The sequence below is a fragment of the Quercus suber genome, unplaced genomic scaffold (genome assembly GCF_002906115.3).
Source record: "Quercus suber isolate HL8 unplaced genomic scaffold, Cork oak 2.0 scaffold_260, whole genome shotgun sequence".
NCBI classification, from domain to species: domain Eukaryota; kingdom Viridiplantae; phylum Streptophyta; class Magnoliopsida; order Fagales; family Fagaceae; genus Quercus; species Quercus suber.
This window is the reverse complement of record NW_027069716.1, coordinates 873581-891608: the sequence shown is the minus strand read 5'-3', so window position 1 is coordinate 891608 and position 18028 is coordinate 873581. Positions and strand designations below refer to the sequence as shown.

Sequence of the window (18028 nt, the reverse complement as noted above, 5' to 3'; positions counted from 1 at the left end):
CATTCGAGGATGTGTGAAAGCCAATAAACGTTGAAAAACTTGTGTGGTTACTTGACCTAATAAGAACATGAAGACTATATAAATATTTGATTTCTTATTATAACATGAATTTAATTTTCATTATATATATGGAAAGTATCATTACTAGAGTTATTCATTATTTGTGAAGTCAAATCCATTATACCTTCACTCAAATGGAAAATATTGCTGTCATTTGAATTAGTTTCTATAATATGCTAGATTGACATAATATGCTCACAAAATTTCCTTAAAAATTTATAAATAAAGGAATATTATGTTACAGTTACACAACACATATTACATCAATTTTCCTATTATATATATATATATATAAAATCTTCCTATTAATCACTAATTGATGTTCTCTTGCCCATTTCAGCCTTCCAAAAAAATGTCAAGATGACGTAATCATGCATATTACGATTGATCATTTGTAACATTAAATTTGTTTAATTGCTAGCCTTAAGGCCCAAGCTAAGTCCTTTTGCAATAGAAAACTAGAGGTAAAAATTCAATTTTTTTTATTGCCATTTTGAGATTCTTCTAGATCTTCATCTTTTTTTTTTTTTTTTTTTTTTTGAGAATCAACATCAAAAGCTTTATTAACTATGGCTATGAAAATCAGCCTAAAGTACATCTGCAATCTCTGGTGGTACATCTTCCATCCAGATTTGTAAAGAAGAAAAGGAAATTGCTAGTCTCGCAAGCAAGTGAGCTACAATATTACAATGCTTCTGTACATGAGGATATGAAATAATGGAGAACTGAGAAGCTAAGTACTGTATATCATTTACAATATGACCAAATTGTGAGAGACTATGAGAGTTTGTGGTTAGAGCATTTATAAGAATCTGTGAGTCACCCTCTAAAACTCCCTTATTGAGACTCGTTTCCAGAGCCAACTCCATTGCACGCCTTGTTGCCAACGCCTTCACTTCTATGGCTGTATTAGGAAGGGGGATTCACTGCGACATAGACATGCACCCATCACATGCCCCTTGTTGTTTCGAATTATCACCCCAATTCCAGCATAATTCTCTGCCTTGAAGAGTGCCCCATTGAAATTTATTTTGTAGTGCAGGTGCTCTGGTGGCTGCCACTGAAACAATTATAGTCTATATAGTATATAATATGTAATGTTCAAACACATTGTATCATTATATAGTGCAGCAAGTTATTTATGCATGTATGCAAACTGATTTTTTTTTTCTTTTTCTTTTTCCTCACCTTATAAGCTTTGTGGTGCTATTGTGCAGTGGAGTAGAGTCAAATTTTATTAGTCTAGCTTGGTTGGTTTATCAACTCAAGGGGTTAGCTGATAAATTTGTATATGCTTCTCGTTGAATTATCTATGAGAGAAGCAACTTAGGTTGTAGTGCAATACAAAATTAACTTAAGAGTTTTATTATTTTGACATTTAGGAATTTAAGTAAATGAAATAAGTTGGAAACTCCAAGCTTATATAGCTAAAAAATAGTTCATTTGTTAGTCATTAATTACATTTCATGGACTTTTCAAGTCTAACATGGACACAAAGAGCTGATTCTTTTGAATTTTTGGTAATTTGATTTTGTGGTACATAGATTGTGAATTCCTAGGCTAATTTGGGTTAGGTTTCTTAGGTCAAGTTAGTGATATTATGCTTAAAGAAAACGAAGTTTTTGAAATACACTAGGTTAACTTAGAGATGTCATCTTTGGTCAAGTATAAGATAGATAATGAAGACCTACTATCCCATAGCCATAGGTCTTGTGAAATATACAAAATCAAAGAGCTTGTTAAAAAATCATCTTATATTTTATTGTGAAGCCTAGTTTTGACAATATTCCTAGTTGCAAAAGTGAAATATTTTAGTTGATTCTCCCATCATTTACAAATCAAATAAAAATCATATTTATTATTGTAGGGTTAGGATTTGTGGCCCAAGCCCAAAAATAATAAATTTGTAGAGCGTGGATGATAGAGCTAGGTTGATTGTGGAGCTTATAATGGTTGATCACAACGTCCTAGTATAAACCAGCATGAAAATACACATAAAAATCAAGTAAGTTTAAGTCCGAAGAGACTTATGATAAATCGAATACAGGTTACAATTCTTAGGGTTACAGTCAGACCTCTCCTTTCTTTTTCTTTTTTCTCTCCCCTTCTATTAGGAGCCCTTCTTCTTTATATAGAATCCTTACCCATCATCCCCATCGTCCACTTGTTCTTCATCTTGTTCCCTACTTAAGTGCATGTCATGTCATGTTTCTCCCTCAGCTTTTTGTGAGTGGCGATAGCTGAAGTTACACTGTTTAGGGGTCTTCTCCATATAAATGCGGCCAGAAAAGTTGTTGTAGTGCATTTAATATGGAGGTGGCAGCTTTTCCTTTTAGATATTTCTCCGTTCCTTTTATCTCCAGGCGTGTCTAAAGTTTATCTAGATTGCTGAAATCACTAGTAAACTCATTCGAACTCCCTAGATATTTACATGACCCAAAATCCTTTCATCCGAGGATAATGATCTCTTCGGAACACTAATACTCTCTTAAGACGGAGTTTCTTCATCCCCATGTATCCTTCTTTCACGCGAAGTACCCCTTGACAATTTTAACCTCTTCGGATATACAATAACCTTCACATTGGGTTTTAGGCCCACTACATATGGCTAGACTTTTTCCCCACAATTATCTTGTTATAAGTCCATTATTCTTCTTGCTAAAGACTAATTAACTAAGTTTCTCAAGTCAATTAGTCAAAGTCAAATATTTTGTTGCAATCTCCCTCGTAAAGTTAACCATTCCAAACTCTAGTGTCACTCTACTTAAGATTTTAATCCATAGTAATTAAGATTTTAATTGAATTTTTCTAATGTTGTTAAGGTCCAATGAAAATCATATACGTTGATTTTTTTTTTCTTTTTTATGATGAAGTCTTCAGAAATTTGTTTATACTTTATATACATTGATTCATTTTTTTTGGTTTGAATAGAGAATATCCAAACTTTATTGACTTTATTCCCTGACCCTAATCACATTAATTAGGCTACAACCTTAATACAGCCCATGTATGTGGGGGCTTTCACATATCCGTTGTATTTATGTGTTTGATAATTTTTTTTTTTTAAAAACGTTTTTCTTTTTACTTTTTAAATTTATTTTGACCAATTAGTTACACACTTACGATTAAAAATAAAAATGTTAAAAAATCCCTTTTTGTTTTAATAGTACTTTAAGCAAATAAGCACTTCAACAAGACTCATCCTAATGCACTCTACATATATATATATATATGCTCTTCCCAAATTACAGTAAAGGTTTAAGATATATGTGAGTGACAATTGAGCTAGCAATACCAAGATTAACATATACTTTTCAAAAAGGAAAAACATATATTATCTAGTGATTCTCAATTTCTCATCTAATTTGTTGACTTAATTGATTTTTTTTTTTTTTTAAAGAAATAATCAATTAAGTCAACAAATTAGATGAGAAATTGATTATTGATTATTGAATCTGCCTTCCCCATGTTTATGATGTTTATAAATTTTAATGTTATCCTATTCAAATTGTAACAAACTAATAATCATCCAACTATCATTGACTCCTGCAATCTCTTTTGCTTTTTGAAAAATAAAAGGTTAACATCATTTAGCTTCCCATAAATTAAAAAAAAAAAAAAAAAAAATTATTTAGCTAGCTTACAATCTTTTTGTGTTTTTTCTTTCAATCAAAGGAACATGATATTAGCATCTAGCATACAATCATGACTTTCCCACGCATGATTATTCATTATCATGTAAGAAGGACGAAGGAAATTGTATTTGATTGACATATCAGTTCTTTTTCTCTTCCATTAATGTCAATAATTTAGAACTCAAACTTAACATTGACAGGTAGACAAATACAGTGAATCATATATAACATGACCCTTTTTACAATTAGCTGAAAGGATAAGCTATGATGGTAAAGGAATATAAACCCGTAATTATCTTCAGCTTTTCAATGTTTTCATCTATCAACAACCATGCCTTACCACTTGAGTAACTCATGAAAATTTGTATGAACTAGCTAGCACCTCAAAAATTGGTTCTAGTCTTCTTTCCTGGGCTGGCTCCGCCGACATGGAGGACACTTAACCCCACAAGCCTGCCTCATTGCCGACCATCTCTAGTGGGTTTGGCCATCCTTATCTCATATTTGGCCTACACTCCACCGACACAAATAAACTGGGCCCCATAGGAATTAATTGGCATCATCTTAACGCTAATTTCTTCAACTCTATAAAACACCAAAATAAAAGTCTAGCTAGGATCATGTGCATGTTATAGTTGGAGAACATATTGGGACAAAATATAGGTTCTTCCCACTAATACAGATGCTTAAAATGGTTAACTTTGACATAATAAACCAATGGTTGATTGATACATANATAATGGTAAAATTCAGTTAACATCACACAATTTGATTGCTATCTCTCTTCCTTGGTGTAGTTGGATGAAACTGATCTAGTGATAATTTTTATCTTGTTAGCTTCTTGTTGAGGATTTCTCGTTGGTTGATCTGTTTGAATTTTGTCATCATATTCTGCGCCAATAATAGAAGGTGACACAGCAAGCATCATCAACTTCATTGCAATCCCGCTGGGAATGGATGAACATAATGAAGGATATTTCTGCTTTGGCTTCTTCCCTGTATATATGGATGGGGTTTGATAATTACTCTAGTCTGATTTTGCCTGTAAACTTTCCGACAACAGCAAAGATGGCCTTGACCATCTATGCTGCGTGTAGGATGCTGAATTCAATCTCTATCTACTTTTGAAGAAATGAGAACCTCTTGATTGAACTTTTAAGAATATGCCAAGGTACATTGAAACATTTTCTCAAGGTATGTCTCCTTCCTTAGTTTTGTTGTTTCATTTGCATCTTTTAGTTCTTTCTCAAATCAAATGTCTCATTCACATGATGGTAGTGGCAGCTTCAAGAATTTAAGAAACTTAAATTAAATAAAATTTAATAAAAAAGAGATAAAATTTAATTAAAAAAGAGAACATGTAAATACAAGAAGTTTTACAATTTCCTTCTACGAGTTTTCATATTTCGAAATCATTATATTATAGTTTATTATCAATTGTCATTATCTGTTTTAATGTGGGTAGGTGTGAACATTTAATTTTGTTAAATTTATATAAAATTTTTATTTTTATGCATTTGTTGTTGTTTATATAAAAATATTTTGAACTAAATAACAAAACTCAACCCACTAGCACTATATTAATTATTGATTCACACAGTCACACTCATTCATACATAAATAATACATAGTAAAACTAATAATTACTTTGAAGTAGCTTCTTAACTTTTAATTGGGTTGGTCTTATTTTACGAATTGGCCACCTGGGGGCCAGGGGTGGGGGAGAGAGGGCAGGGAGGCGCTCTTTTTTTTTACCCTCATGTCATGTTAAAGGCTAGATAGAAGCAGTCCCCTGAATTTTTATCCTTAGTCTCACAACCCTTCTTGTGGGTGTGAATAGCCTTCTTACTCCTCCTCTTCGCCAAGATTCCACTTCTCTTTTTCCATGAATTAAAGGTTTCAACATGGATTATAGATTTCATTCATATTCATATTCAAATCAAATACATCCCAAGAAAGTATTACTTTGTTGGTAGGGCTCCCAGAAATATTCACAAGCAATTCAGAATCAATGTTGTAAATAGTACTGCTTGTGTTTAAACCAACTGCTTCTTGCATTATATCAAGAACATTTAATACTATTATGTGGAAGTATCTTCTCTCATTGCTTCTTTAAGGAAAAAACTATGTTACCTTGATCTTGTTTAATGTAAGGGTGCCTATTCTATCAGTGCAGATTGTTATGTTTAACCCAGTGTCTCACAGGCAAGGAGGTGTCGAGGCAAGCATGATCATCCATCATGCATTTCAAAGAATAAGCCAAAGCAGAGTAATAGCCAGAGGCACACCTAAAATTGCCACCACCACAATTGTGACTAATGGAGAGACAACACCAACAGGTGCGTTGAAATATGTTGGTGCTGAAAATCCCTAATTATGTCCACCACAATGTCTCTACTTTTCAAATTTCATAGATTTCTTGAAGTTATGGACAGCAAAAACAGCAACAATCGGAATGTCAGCAACAATAATACTCCCACCATGACACTACCCATCTTTCCAGCCATGCTGTTCGATACGAAAGGCCAAGAGAGTATGGAGTCTTTCAAAGACATAACAGGGGTGTCCTAATCTGCTTTAAAGAGACAACTGTAAAAGCCTTTTTCAGGTGACTTTTCGTACTGATTGGCACCAACATAATATTATGGCAATAGATTATGGTTGAAATTTGCTAAAGTGTTTGCTCAATTTTCAAAAAATCTACAACTTGCTTTGTTTGTGAGCTGTGAGAATGGGTCAATATTTAACACCTATTTTGTATACAGTGTTTGCAATCCTGCCACTTGCTCAGCAAAACCAACCTATGCTCATCAATAGAATAATTATATTTCTGTTAATGAAGTTTACAGTTGAAAGTGCCATATGTTATTAAAGTTGAAGATGTGTAGTAGCAATCCTTCCTCTTCTTGTGTGTAATTGAATTGGCGAAGATGTAAAAATATCTGTATGTACTGTTAGGCTTTGTGGAGCCTAGTTTATTTTTGGGCCCGTTTTGTAACCCATTGTAACCCTGTAAGCAGGATATAAAAGCCGCTTTTATGATTAGGGTTTATGATGACTATTGTTGTTGTGTTTCTAGAAAGAGAAAAAAAACACTGTAGTCGCACTTTGTATTTTTTCCCTGATAATAGTGAAATCCCTGCAACTCCGTGGACGTAGGCAAATTGCCGAACCACGTAAATACTGTCTTGTGCGTGTGATTATTTTTCTTTGGCGTGTGTTTTCTCTATTTTTTATTATTTCTCACAGGTTGGAATTTTGGTTAAATTCCCAACAACTGGTATCAGAGCCTAGGGTTAGGTTTGAGTGGGAGCAATGGCAGAGGAAGCAGGAAAGGCGTCTGGAATAGAAAAGTTTGATGGCACAGACTTCGCGTATTGGAGGATGCAGATTGAAGATTATCTCTATGGGAGGAAATTGCTGTGGAGGATTTCAAATGAAGGGATTTGAAAACCAATTGCTAGTATAAATTACTTTGTATGAATTTAAGAACACATGATGGATTTGAGCTTTGAGGATTTTGCGCGAACAAAAACACTTGTTATGATATGGGTTTGATATAATATCTTACACCTAATCATTTCACATCCACATATTAATAAAGCTTTAATCCATCTATAATTTTTTACCAGAGAAAATTTTTCCCAGTTATTCTTTATTCAAGTCATTCAAAATAAAAACTGAAACTCAAATCCTTCTCTTCAAACACCTCCATCCAAATGAACCACAATGTTTTTTCAGTACTCACATTTTCTCAAAGTTGAACGCCTTCTTTTTGCCTTTGGTTACTGTGTCAAAGTAAAAATCCATAGCATCATCTTTTGTAACCGACATTGATTTCCAGGAGCTGAGGAACTCATTTCCAATTTCATCATCTGCTTAAAGAGGAATATTGGACTCATTATAATGTGTAAATGAGTATGTCATTAATAAACAACTAATTCTGGTAAATTTATATGTAACAAGATGCCAAAACTTGAGGATTTAAGCAACCAAATCTAGGGTTGGCCACACTGATCCTTGTCTTCTGGCACACTTTGGAGGAAAAAGTTATGGTTGTGCTAATTCAGATTTCACTAGCCTACGCTTACATTATATCCCGCCTTGTTTATTTGGAACCCTCTACATACACCATGATGTCTGAGAATCGCCAACTAATTCATTACAAAATTAAGTCATGCACATGACAAAACATCTACTTTCTAATTCTCATACACTATTATTTATGTGATAAGGGGCCCAAATCCATTAAGTTTGAAAATCTTACTGCATACTTAAGGACAAGGAGATACCTAGCAGTGATGTTTTCTCTTTTGATTTGATAGATGAAGTTCCCTTCTGTGACTCTGCCATCTGCAAAGATAACTAGAGGTATGATTGACTTCTGAAAACAGCCAGAAATATTCAGATATGGATTCAATTGAAAAAGAGGCAATTAGAATGCAGAACTACAGGACCACCCAACCTAGCCAACAAAGTTAAAAAAATAATTAAGAGCACAAAAGATGAGATTTTTCTTCCCAGTTATATGGATGCTTTGCTGGATGAGAAATGAATCAGGTGGACTGGAGGAAGGATAGAGGCTCCTCTGCTAATACAAAGAGCTGTTCAATATGCTATTAAGTTTATCAAAAATCAGGCCCAAGAATATGGCATGCAAACCAGAGAGACAGTCATGTCGACGGCATCACTTATGGCTGTTACAAAGTAAATTTGAAGGTGTGAAGTTCCAATGAAGTAGCTCAGTTGGGATCAGGGTACAAGTACGTGACCATAGCTGCTTTGAGTGAGAAAATACTAGTGGGAATGATTCTGAGGAAGGGTAAGCATTGTCAGTAGTGATGGCAACAAAGTTTACAAGAGAAATAGGATTGCAAAATATGATTGTTGAAGAGGATTTATCATTTATGATTTCAACCCTCAGTTCAACAATTCCCAATCTTTCCAGTGTCAATCACTTGCTCGAGGATGCAAAAGAGTGAGCCAAATTTTTCAGGAGGGTGGTGTCAAATGTACAAGTAAAGACTGTAACAAAGCAGCAAATACTTCAGCCTTAGGATAGGAGCCCAAACCCACTAGATAGCAAAATTTTGGTTGAGGAACTCCTCTCTTCATTGAAAGATATATTTCTGATGTATTACATTCATAGAAATGAAATACACTATTCTTTTCATTCAGAAAAATATATATATATGTTGTATGACATGCTTCTTTTTTGCTTAAAATTTGTTTCAGAACAAAATTATAGCATGACCAGTACCAATAAGTTGTAATGACCAGCAAGCAGTGAGATTTAACATTTTATGAACTTGTAAACAAGAGAAAATAAATTATGCGGTTGCTTAAAATTGCTATTACAAACCAACTGGACCTCAGCTTGCATTGGTTCCATTCACTTCCATGCCATTTTTGTTAATTTTTATATTTCAAGGAGAACTGACCTTGGATCAAATTGGTCCCAAGCCCAAGGAAAAACATGTGATAAACCCACAAAAAAGAGCAAGAAAAAAAAAAAAAGAGAAAAAGATACCTTGTGAATGTTTAAGTCATCATTATCATTTATTTATCAGAAATGGTACTCATGCATGAGCTGACAAGAAATCAGCTTGAGAATATTTGCCAAGTAGGCAGTTCAAAAGATAAAAATCTAATTCAACCTACTTTAATTTAGCCATACAAAAATATAAATGTTCAATCATTTATGAAGATAAACATCTTACTCAGCTTTAATTTACACAAGATGACAAACTACTTTAATTTAGCCATACAAAAATATAAATGTGCAATCAGGTGGATACTGAAAACAAGCCAGAAACATTCAGATATGGATTCAATTGAAAAAGAGGCAATTAGAATTCAGAACTACAGGACCATCCAACCTAGCCAACAAAGTTTTTAAAAAAAAATAATTAAGAGCATAAAAATGAGAAAGGATAAAACAAAAAATTGGACAAATTTGTCCATTTTAAGATAGCACACAAAGCTCTCAAAATTTGATAACAAAGATATTACTTGAAAGAAACCGCACAGTGAAGCATCAAGCATTCCCGAAAGTCATTAGTGAGTCCCAAATTCATCAATAAAAACCAGGAAGACATATTATCAATGAAAGGTTGGCACATTAATATATATATATATATATATGTGTGTGATTGTGTATACTTTTTTTTTTTCTTTTTCTTTTTATTTATAGTCATCAATCTAGTCTTATCTATCTGAAATGATACCAATTAGCTATAGGTCAAGTTGTAGGAGCAAGGTGAATAGTGAGGTTGTGGGTTCAAGACCACCAGGTACATGTATAAGTTCATAATTGAAAAATATTTGGATATACAGCAACAAAAGAGCTAAATCAGTAAAGAAATTTAGAGACATGTGAAAGAACCAATCAGATTTATGGATGACACGGAACCAAAGTGTAATCTATTTATATATATTCCAATGTTCACTCTCATAGTATTGCATGTGAAATATATTCCGATGCTATGCATGCTTTTAAATTATTTTTTACAACCAAAAAAAAAAAAAAGGAAAAAGGAAAAAGGACTGAGACCTCAAATCCAAACAGTGACGCTTAATTCAACGATGAGAAAAACTAAGATAGTTTCTAAAAATTGGTGAATGAATCAATTTTATCAGGAATCATCAAACAATATACAAACGAACTAAATAGATTCGCAAAAATTACAAATGCTTTTAAGGAACTGATCTCATTTTGATCATCGCTTCAAAGTGAAAGATGAAAGAGAATTCAATTCACTTACACAATGTAGAGTTACTGTTCAGAGAATTTCTAGTCAAACTAAGCGCAGTGAAACTGAAAGGCTACAGTAAGTTATAGTGGAATCGAACTGATTTAATTAACAAAACTAAACAAAAATGGAAAATAAGAGAGACTTCACTAACCACAGAATGCTCCAAATGTGATCCGATATAAAAATGAGCAACATACAACTCAATTTTCAAACAATTCACAAACTCTATGACCTAAATCCACCATATTAGGCACAATAGAAGTATAAATTTTTAAAGGAAAACAAAATCAAATCAATTTCATTCAAGAATCAAGTCGATCTGCAAATTCGCTAGAAATTAATCAATTACATGAACATGAACAACAACGAATTCAACTCTCTCTTATTTTCTCAGATCAGAAAAGCAACGGATCACTTGAATATCCAATAACCTGGATTATACGCTATCAGATACCGTATTTCACATCCATAGTTTCCACACAGGGAGAGAGAGAGAGAGAGAGAGAGACTTGCCTGGTTTTTCTGTGGGAGAGAACAGAGAAGATGGGGTGTTTGGTTTGCAGGAAAATGGAAGGTTTTGTTTGAATGAGCTTTGTATTTATAGATTTTAGAGCTCCACGAGGCGGGATAAACGCTCTCTTTTTTCTTTTTCTTTTTTTCAAAATCATCCGCTTTTCCTTAATTTACAAATAAAAATTGTAAGAAAAACAATATATACTAATCTCCCTAAACCTTTGAGATTTTGAGTATTTAATCCTACATGGTAATGTTTAATGCCTATATTAAACCTATTTCGGAATTTACTTGATAAAAATTTTGGGTCACTAATTCAATTAGTTGATCTCCATTCAAACCATTGGTTAAATTAAATTTTAAATAAAACATTAAAAAATTTTAAATTGATAGATCATTTTTTTTTTTAATATTGTTGGGTGTTTCTTATTTTATGTAAAAAACCTATGGAATTTTTTTCTAATTTCCAACAATTTTTAATTTTACGTAATGACCTGTTTCATATAAAAAAATAATAATAAATTAAAACACTAATTTAATGTTTTTTTTTTTTAATATTCACTTTTTTGCCTTATATAAGGGATTAACTTTATCAGTACCTAAAACATGTTCCTGAACTATATAAGTAAAGTTTTTTTATTTTCCAACAAAAATTCCTGATAAGGATAATTTTGCAATATTGGCACTTACCCATGATAAGGTGAAAAGAGACGATCTTAATTAACCCCGTCAGCTTCACCTGCTTGGAAACGACAATAGGAAGTCTACGGCTCCACCTTGAAGCTGACGGCAGTACTGTGGTTGACGAGAGAGGAAGCTGACGTGAGAGAGCTGAAGACTACGTATGAGTGACGATGCTGGCATGGCCTTACTTGGCCCCTACACATGCGCATATAAAGAAATATCTTGCGCCCCACATTCAATGCTAATCAAGAGGAGTCCTACAAGGAAAGGATTCCGCAAAATACGTTCATAAGGACTCCTACAAGGAAAAGACTTCTAAACCAAGGAATATATGTCAACCATCTACTACTATAAAAACTCCAAAATCCTCACAAACCAAGGTACACATAATTTACCCCAGTTTTGGCACTCTAGACTTGTGAAAAAATTCTCTAACTTAACCTTCGAAGGGTTTTTGACTAGTACCACACTTCTACTCTCCTAGGGTTTTCTTCTTTGTTGTTGTTTCACAGGTCTTGTTTCGAGCACGTGAATGTTGTGCGGCATACTAACAATTTTTGGCATCATCAATTGGCGCCGTCTATAGGAACTTGCGATTTTTAAGCCATACTATCGCCTCCTAGACAAAAAGTTGCATAGTGCTCACTCACTTGATGGCAACCACCAACGACATTCAATGAGACGAACCACACATAACTGCCCTCGAGAGACAGGTTCAAACTCTCGCTGCCGCCATGGAACGACTCACTAAACAAAACCATGACCTGGAAGAATAGTTGCGCCAAAAGAATGTAGACCTTAATACTCAGGAGGAAGACCAAGAAGGCACCACCGCTGAGCGAAGGAACCAAAAAGGGCCAGAAGGGAGCAATGCCCCAAGCAGGCCAAAACGACAAGACACAAGCCGGCCATCTATCACTGATACGGTCCTATCTTACATAGTCGCCGAGATGCAGATGATGAAGGAACGGATGGACCTTATAATGAATGCCCTTAAAGGACGGGTGTCTAGCGACCTCAATGACTTGGTCCATCGAACTAAGTCGCCATTCACAACATCCGTCACTTCATTCCCCCTTCCACCGAAATTTCGTATGCCATAGGTGGAGAATTACGTCGGATCCAAGGACCTCTTAGATCACCTGGAATCTTTCAAGACCCTGATGCACCTACAAGAGGTACCAAACGAAATTATGTGCAGAGCCTTCCCCACCACACTGAAGGGATCCGCAAGGATCTGGTTCAGCAAGCTAACACCCAACTTTATTGATACCTTCAAAGAGTTGAGCGCCCAGTTCACCTCGCACTTTATCGGGGGACACAGGTATAAGAAGTCTATTGCATGTCTAATGAACATTAAGCAGCGGGAGGACGAGACGCTGAAATCCAACATCACTCGCTTTAACAAAGAGGCTCAATCGATCGATGAAGCTGACAACAAGATACTCGTAGTTGCCTTCACGAACGGACTATAGAAGGGTAGGTTCCTATTCTCCCTATATAAGAACGACCTAAAGGCACCATCAGATGTACTTTACAGGGCAACCAAGTACATGAACGTGTAAGACGCGCTACTGGCTTAAGAGAAGAAACCTAAGAAAAGGGAAAGGCAGGAAGACATACAACTAGACAAGGGGCCAAAGATGGCTAGGACTGAAGAACGGCGGAAGGATAGATGCTCCAAACCTCCCGCAGGAAATTTCACGAGCTTCACCCCGCTGACTGCCCCGATCGACCAAGTCTTTATGCAAATCAAGAACAAAGGAGCTCTGACATTCCCTGGAAAGCTGAAAGGAGATCCCAATAAGAAACCTAGGGACAAGTACTACCATTTCCACCGTGACCATGGTTATGACACTGCCGACTGCTACAACTTGAAGCAGCAAATTGGAGCTTTTATAAGGCAAGGAAAGCTACAAAGGTTCGTTAGCAAGGAAAAAGTGGACCAGCCTCAAGAGCATGCCCCTCAATGGGATAATGAGCACCCTAGACCACCCATAAGAGATATAAGAATAATCATAGGGGGCACGACCACTGGGTTGTCCAAAAAAGCCTGGAAGACTTACCTCAAGATGGTTTAGAACATCTAGCTGACGGGTTCTGTACCAAAAATGGCGTAAATTGACAACCCCATTATCGGGTTCTCCAAAGAGGATGATTGACGCCTTCATCACTTGCATGACGACGCACTTGTCATTAGTACACGAGTAGGGGATTACAATACTCACCGGGTTCTAGTTGATAATGGCAACTCAGTTGACATCCTTTACTACCCGGCATTCCAATAGATGAGGATCGACAAAGAGCGACTGGTTCCGACAAATGCTCCACTTGTTGGTTTTTGAGGGACAAGGGTGTTCCCCTTAGGCACTATCACATTTTCTGTGACGGTTGGCGACTACCCCCATCAGATCACTAAGGACATAACATTCCTCGTGGTCGATTACTCGTTTGCTTACAATGCCATCCTAGGACAACCTACCCTTAATTCCTGGAAGGCGGTAACCTCGGCCTACCACCTAATGATCAAATTCCTTATAGACTATGAAGTAAGGGAGCTGCGCGAAAATCAAGTGGCTGCACGAGAATGCTACATAGCTATGATGGAGATAGACTACCACCTCCAGGCCATGAGCATAGAAAAACAGTAGACGGTGACAAAGCCCGTTGAAAGGCTTGAAGAGATACTTCTTGACGACTCCAAGCCCGATCAAATGACCAAGATTGGTACCCTCTCCAGCCCGACGATCCGCTAAGCGCTTACGACTTTCCTCAGAGATAACTGGGATGTATTTGCCTAGAGCCATGAAGACATGCCGAAAATAGACCATTTGATCATGGTGCATAAACTAAACGTGTCGCCCTCCTTTCCACCCATCCAATAGAAGAAGTGAGTATTCGCCCCAGAACGAGACCAAGCTATAGCGAAAGAAGTTCGCAAGCTACAGGAGGCGAACTTCATTAGGGAGGTCTATTACCCCGATTGGCTAGCAAACATGGCAATGGTCAAGAAAGCCAATGGGAAATGTATAATAGTAGGCAACACTATAATTAAATTTATAATAAAATCCATCATTCATATATATGAAAGGCGAGTACTCCAAAAATCTCTAATAATTTTTTATTTGAATTTCATATTTGTGCTGAAGATGGAAAAATGTGCCAAAAGTCTTATCGTTTTCTGCCTATTGCCTTTTCCACAACATTTTTGCTCCTTAATAAATTTTCTACTACCCTAAAACAGTTCACTTTTTTGTTTCTTTTAAAATCATCATTCATGGGGCAGACATAAGGGGCATAACGCATAAGGGTAGTCTCAAAGTCAAATTTCATATAATTTCAAGAATAAAAACGTTAAAATGAAACAAGAAAATTAAAAATACTAAAACTCAAACAGAAAAATGTAACACCATATTTTATTTCTCCGAACAATTTAAAATAAAATTTAGAAAGAAATACTAAATCCATGTAACTTGCCTATCCAAGGCTTTAATGGGAAATTGTTGTTCACAACATACACACGATACTCGAAAATCAAGCGTTCAAAACACAATTTCAAATATAAATTCAAAGTGATACACAATTTCACAATCTAGCTTAAATGTAACAAATTTAAGCTCATGTGATGCGCACACGTGTGTGATTAACAACGCCATTATTTAATTATATCATTATTGAGTCACACAAATCCAAGGCTGTACTCCAATTTTATTTCACAAGACCCAAGCTGTGGATGCCCCTAGAAGTCTTAGGCCATGACTTTTCCTTAGCCTTGATCAACAAAACTCTAGCCCAAGCAATCCATCCTTTCCAAGACATCCTCTTATCCCATGAACTCCCTCACTCCAACATAAGGGTTAGCCCTCTCTCAGCCTCTCTCTCAGCCTCCTCAAACATCCCTTTGGTCAAATAAACCTGACCCAACACCACATGCGGCTCCCCCACAGAAGGTTCTTCTTAGACATATCACAAACAGCTTCCCAATACAAGTCCCTTGCAACTATTTGCTCCCCTACATCTAAAACCCTCTTACAGTTTTCAAAAACCAGTGGTACCACAAGCTCAATTTCTTCATCTCTATGACTATCAGTTTGCACCACACCTCCACCACCAACCCTTTTCCTCTCTTCCTTAAAATCTCTTCCTCTCTCACTATCAATTATATAGTGCTCCCAACCTCGATAAATAATTCAACCATAAACCTGGCTTGCGATCCCAAGCCACAAGTGGCACAGTTGTTGCCTAAAAACTCGAGGCAACCATTGAAGTTATCAAAGAGAGCATCTTGAAAGCCAAAAAATTGTTCACTGAAATCTGCCATGGTCAATAAAAGGAAAACCGCAACCACCCTTCGAGAGACTGGGACATCTTGGCTGTGTTAATGTGCTTCACAGTAATCCCGTCAGTGGGAAAAGAGCCTGCAACTTCTTCCTCCATGGTTCTTCTTCATTGAACAACGCCTGTGCATGTACTCCAATGATATCTCTGAAAGCTTAAGGTGATCGACAAGTTCTGAATCAGAGTAATGGAATAAAAGATCATGTCGAATGAGATGCTGTCTTGGGACAATACAGTACAAGTGGATTAACCTCTCCACCTCGTCCCCAACATGGGTGCGAACCACTTCACGACCAGTAGAGGGATCGAATATAGCCAGGTTGGTGTTGGAATTGGAATAGGAGTGGAGGAGGCCACAAAGGCACACGGAGTTTGATGCTTTCCAAATCTTGAGAATACGGTATATGTCAACAAGGTTGTCAAGGAAATTGCCAAGCTTGTGCCACGACTCACCGGCTCTAGAGGAGCGCAAGACAGCCACCAGTGAAGGCAAATTCTTGTCGACAAATTCAAGTTCATCGTGGAGGAAGGGGCAGGATAAGTCTAGGAGGTTTTGGAGGTAGTGGGCTTGAGATGGTGCCGGAGATAGTGAAGATGGCATGGTTGCTTTTGTTGGAAGTAATTACTCACAAAGGAAGAGGGAATGGATTAAATGTAAGAGAAAGAAAACTCTTTGCTATATTTCTTCTTCTTTCGCTCTTGCTTATCATTTGAAGAATGTATGCATGGCTTTATATAAGCCCTCTGGCTCTCTCCACTCTCATAAACTTCATTATTATATTTATTACCTACTATATAACTTTTTTTTGAGGGTCTACTTACTATATAACTTCAAAAACTTTCACGTGTATTATTTCATGTATATTTAAATCCTATGCTAACTCATTTCATAAATAAAATGTAGTCTTATAAATTAAATTAAGATAGGGTTTACTTTTAATCACTAGCAGGGCCAGAGGGGCGACTACATAATTTCCTACTGTTTAATTAAATAGGGAGATCACNCCCACAAAGGTTCTTCTTAGACATATCACAAACAGCTTCCCAATACAAGTCCCTTGCAACTATTTGCTCCCCTACATCTAAAACCCTCTTACAGTTTTCAAAAACCAGTGGTACCACAAGCTCAATTTCTTCATCTCTATGACTATCAGTTTGCACCACACCTCCACCACCAACCCTTTTCCTCTCTTCCTTAAAATCTCTTCCTCTCTCACTATCAATTATATAGGCTCCCAACCTCGATAAATAATTCAACCATAAACCTGGCTTGCGATCCCAAGCCACAAGGGCACAGTTGTTGCCTAAAAACTCGAGGCAACCATTGAAGTTATCAAAGAGAGCATCTTGAAAGCCAAAAAATTGTTCACTGAAATCTGCCATGGTCAATAAAAGGAAAACCGCACCACCCTTCGAGAGACTGGGACATCTTGGCTGTGTTAATGTGCTTCACAGTAATCCCGTCAGTGGGAAAAGAGCCTGCAACTTCTTCCTCCATGGTTCTTCTTCATTGAACAACGCCTGTGCATGGCATTACTCAAGATATCTCTGAAAGCTTAAGGTGATCGACAAGTTCTGAATCAGAGTAATGGAATAAAAGATCATGTCGAATGAGATGCTGTCTTGGGACAATACAGTACAAGTGGATTAACCTCTCCACCTCGTCCCAACATGGGTGCGAACCACTTCACGACCAGTAGAGGGATCGAATATAGCCAGGTTGGTGTTGGAATTGGAATAGGAGTGGAGGAGGCCACAAAGGCACACGGAGTTTGATGCTTTCCAAATCTTGAGAATACGGTATATGTCAACAAGGTGTCAAGGAAATTGCCAAGCTTGTGCCACGACTCACCGGCTCTAGAGGAGGCAAGACAGCCACCAGTGAAGGCAAATTCTTGTCGACAAATTCAAGTTCATCGGGAGGAAGGGGCAGGATAAGTCTAGGAGGTTTTGGAGGTAGTGGGCTTGAGATGGTGCCGGAGATAGTGAAGATGGCATGGTTGCTTTTGTTGGAAGTAATTACTCACAAAGGAAGAGGGAATG

At 36.5% G+C, this 18028-nt stretch overlaps 2 long non-coding RNA genes and 1 pseudogene across 4 annotated transcripts; 1 reads left to right on the top strand and 2 right to left on the bottom strand.

The window, feature by feature from the left end:
* Positions 1-4456: 4456 nt before the first annotated feature.
* On the top strand, positions 4457-7110 carry LOC136070801 (uncharacterized). Of its 3 annotated transcripts, none has more exons than XR_010632052.1 (3): positions 4457-4889; positions 5872-6303; positions 6945-7110. It is a non-coding gene; the product is annotated as an uncharacterized LOC136070801 (long non-coding RNA). The 3 variants fall into 3 exon arrangements; XR_010632051.1 differs by having other exon boundaries at positions 4458-4889; positions 6983-7110; XR_010632050.1 differs by lacking the exon at positions 6945-7110 and adding an exon at positions 6461-6753 and having other exon boundaries at positions 4459-4889.
* A 338-nt stretch (positions 7111-7448) lies between these two features.
* On the bottom strand, positions 7449-11156 carry LOC136070793 (uncharacterized). The gene is made up of 3 exons (XR_010632036.1): positions 10964-11156; positions 7988-8048; positions 7449-7570 (listed from the first exon to the last, which is right to left on the bottom strand). It is a non-coding gene; the product is annotated as an uncharacterized LOC136070793 (long non-coding RNA).
* Positions 11157-15355: 4199 nt separating this feature from the next.
* On the bottom strand, positions 15356-16586 carry LOC112019053 (uncharacterized; annotated as a pseudogene).
* Positions 16587-18028: the final 1442 nt, after the last annotated feature.